Genomic DNA, 4,446 nt, shown 5'->3' on the forward strand with positions numbered 1-4,446 from the left:
TATTTTATAAATTCCTCAGGTTTTGCATAAATATACACCGATCAGGCATAACATTATGACCACTGTCAGGTGAAGTGAATAACACTGACTATCTGTTACAGTGGCACCTGTCAGTGTGTGGGGTATATTAGGCAGCAAGTGAACATTCAGTCCTCAAAGTTGATGTGTTGGAAGCAGGAAAAATGGGCACGTGTAAGGATCTGAATGACTTTGACCAGGGCCAGACTGTGATGGTGAGATGACTGGGTCAGAACATCTCCCACCCTGCAGGTCTTGGTGGGTGTTGTTGGTCTGTAGTGGTTAGTAGCTACCAACAGTGTCTAAGGAAGGACAGATGGTGAACTGGTGACAGGGTCATGGACGCCCATGGCTCACTGATGATGAGGTTGATCTACTGTAGATTAAACTTTTAACTTCCATTTGTACTTTTCAAAAGATTAAAATTTGGCTGAAAATGAGAAACACTGTCCATTGGTCTCTATGAAGAGAAAGAGTCAGGGGCTGTAGTGGTGATATCACACCTAGAGTGGTGAGGCTGTTGGATTGGTCTAAGAAATTCTCTCTAACTCGTCCTCACGACCAGTTTCACTCCTTTTACATACGTTTTTCACTGAATTGTAGACACATCTGTGCTCTTCCTGACTGTGGAAGCAAATCGATTCACAGAAGATGCACAGTGAGCTGCAGAGTGACATGAGGACCGACCATCTGCCACGTTGACTCCTATGTAAACAGTATTAGGCAGGTGGTCATAATGTTGTGGCTGATCAGTGTCTAGCATGTCAGTTTCTTCAGTAATATGCTTTAAATTAGCTTTATGTATATTAAAAGACTGGAGGATTAATTCAGGTATTTACAATGCAAATCAACTTTTTTGTCAAAAGATTTCCTTCCTTATCTCTATACAGCTAAAGAGGATGTCACTCATTTACAAAACTGATGAAACTCTTTTCTATTTGTCTGAAGCTCTATGCATCAAGATGTCTCAAAGGATGACATTTTATGAAACAGATGGAGCAAAACATGATGTTTAATAACCAAATAAACAGATTTGAAGGAGCAGAATGTAGGAGGTGAAACAAAAAGCAAAGCCAACAGCGAGTAGATGCTTTGTATCAACTATTCAAAGAAAGCCTCCTGTTGAAAAAGATGAAGCTTGTTTCCAGAGAAATGACTCTTGCTACTGCTGGTCCCCAGTTACTGTATTTTTTTTCAGCGCAAAGTGTGTTAACTGTGGCAAAGTGTGTTAACTGTGGCAGTAAAGTGTGACTGTGTTCACTGATGTGGATGAGTAGGTTGCATGACAGCTTTACGATGAGAGAATTGTATCTTCCATCCTGCTCTGCTGGGATATGAGGCTCAGTGACTCACAGGATATTGTGATCCACTTTCAGGTGACCTTTACATCCAGAATCTGTATCAGGCAGATCAGCAATATTGTGGGTCATACATATTCCAATCAGGTCCACAGCCATGTCTCTGGATGATGTCACTTTTGCTCCCCTACTCCTATAAATCAGAGTTAAAAAGACAATTTATGCCTCTGCTGACAGGCAGTTTCACAGTAAAGGGAGCAGAAAATGTGCATTTATAAAATATTATCTCCATTAGATTTGTACTTTCATGCGCCTTTTGGTATCCAAAGACTTACAGTTCCTGAGTTAACTACACTGATGAATGATACAATATAATTTGATTGGATGGCTGATATTTCATGAGACAATCATATTATTATTTATAATTATGATTTCACACAGCAGCTGGGATGATAACAAGGCAAATCATAATGCATAATTGATGATAGAGAAGCTTATGTTTTAGTGACTGTACTGTCACAAGCAGCAGCAGCACGTAGACCAGTGGAACAACTCTTCCTCACAGTTCTCCAATAAAAAACTCAACTTTGTGACTTAAAGAAAAATTACATATCTGTGCCACTTTGATTTACAGTTCTCATAAAGTCAGTGCCCCTAGGCCTCAGTGGGAGTCACAGTGCGCCCTTTCAAGTCGTACCCAGAGACAGAATAGCATGCAGGCCAGGGCTAAATAATCAGGACGTGGTGTTACTGCATTAGAAGCCAGACCATACCAGGTTATTATTATGACTCAAGCAATTCAAATTGCGCTCATTACTCAGCTGTGATTGCCTTAATGTCCACTGGTCTTATTGGTTTGCTGTAAAAGAATACTTCATGACTCCTATATGCAACAGCAGCAAAACATATGTTTAATACAGGTATAAAGCCTGTGATCTTTGCAGGCCTATTCCCTTCATTGACAGTAGGTTCCAGCCTTGAAGTAGGTAGGATGAAGGGAATTTCTGCTGTTTGTGCACATGAGAATAATGTCACTTTTCTTTTCCAGTTATTGCTCACTATCTTCTTGAACACACTGGAGACTCAGTGTCATTCATTTTATATTACATCAATTTTGTATGAGCTATTCAGGATGCTTGTGATGGCAATGCTAACATACTGATTTTTAGCAGGTGTAGTGTTTAGTATTTTCATCTTCTTAGTTTACACTGATCAGCCATAACGTTATGACCACTGACAGGTGAAGAGAGTAAAATAAAATAAATGATTACAAATGAATAAGTGAATGATTTTCTTATTGAAAGTGAATAACATCTTCAACTTTGAAGGCAGGAACAATTTAACATTCTGCCAAGATGAATATAAGTAATTTACCAACTCTGGCTCATTTCCAAAATGTTTAACCTCTAGAGTCCCTGCGTCCTCATTTGTGTGTTTTTTTACTTTTTCTGCAGTGCACAGATGTCATGCCCTGCTAACATACAACAGACAGGCATTGCTTTAAATGTGTGCCTGTTGGATGTGAAAGGAAGAAAGTTAAATTGATTTGCTTCTTTTCAACTCTGTCTGTCCTGTGTTGTCTGCAGCTCTGCCCTCTTTTCAATGTCATACAGTACCAGTGAGCAGGAAGCGAAACTAGTGGAGGAAGCCGCAGACGGGAGGTGGGTAGATGGTTGTTGTGGGGAAAAGTGTCGACATAGGCAAACAAATGTCTCTGTGCAGGGGTTGTGTTGGCTGGGAGCCCACTGGAGCTGAGTTCTGCCTCCTGACTTTGGAATGGCACCCTGTGGCAGCTCAGCTCCATCTGCTTCAGAATCACAATGCTGGCAACTGTCACACTTCCAGCTTGAAACATCCACTGTCAGACACAACGTAGCTCCTTGTCTCTGACTTTATTAAATCTCTGTGAACATAACACAGCAACAGGGTCTATGCAGTGGGAGATGAGCTGGCTCACTGGGTGTTTTATTACAGGGAGTTTTCCTGCTTAAATGTAATAATATCTGCAGCATTTCTGTAAGAGCAGAACTGGTCTAACCACTGAAGAACATCCGACTGAAGGTGACAGATAGTTGGTCTAATAGTGAAAACATTATTTATTGTATTCATTTAGTTGCTATTTCAGGATTACCAAAATAAATTCTAGTCCCTAGTGGAATCTGGCAATTTAGAGAGATTCAGTTTGAAATACCAGCCTGTGAAATTTTGTCAGTTTAATGGAGATGAATGGAGTTTGCTGGTTTGTGGTGCAGTGTTAGAGAAAAGAGCTTCTACACCTCGTTCCAGAAACAGTGCTATTGTTATTCTGAACATCAACATCACATCTACATTCTACTGAAGAAACAGCCCATGAAAACTTCTGACAGTGTGGTCTCTGAACCTGTGCGCTCTGCCACCCCCATCCTCACCCCGACTGGATGAGGGCTTCCCCTTTGCAACATGGCGCCCACCGAGGGGAACGTGTTTGCACATTCCACTCTCGAATACTGGCTTTTTCTTTGTTTTCTTCTTTTTTGTGTGTTTTTTTACTTTTTCTGCAGTGCACAGATGTCATGCCCTGCTAACATACAACAGACAGGCATTGCTGGACTCACAAAGCCACTGGGAATTTACTGGTTTCATACCACCAGAGCTACAACCCATTGTCTGCTCCCGCAACAACAACAACAACCACCACCACCATCACACTCAGGGAGCCCACGGAGCACCAGGCACAAGCGAGCAGGCTGAAATCAGGAGAGCGAGACGGAGATGCAAGCAGGGGGGACGAGGGGGACTCCATGCTAGGCTAAAAGCTTGCGCTACTCGACCGCCATTACCCAGCCTCTTCCTAGCTAACGTACAGTCTCTGGAAAACAAACTGGACAAGCTAAGAGCTAGGATTACAGCACAACGGGAAATCAGAGAATGCTGTGCTCTAGTTCTCACCGAGACTTGGCTTTCTGACAGAGTTTCAGACTCTGTGATTCAGTCACAAACACACACTCTACATCAAAGCGATCGCACTGCTGCTTCGAGGAAGGTAAAAGGAGGTGGTGTGTGTGTTTATCAATAACTTGTGGTGTGGAGATGTACGGACTGTTTATAAGCACTGTTCGCCAGACGTAGAGTTTTTATTGCTGAAATGCTG

Source organism: Monopterus albus, unplaced genomic scaffold, assembly GCF_001952655.1.
Source record: "Monopterus albus unplaced genomic scaffold, M_albus_1.0 scaffold340.1, whole genome shotgun sequence".
In the NCBI taxonomy this organism is placed as follows: Eukaryota; Metazoa; Chordata; class Actinopteri; order Synbranchiformes; family Synbranchidae; genus Monopterus; species Monopterus albus.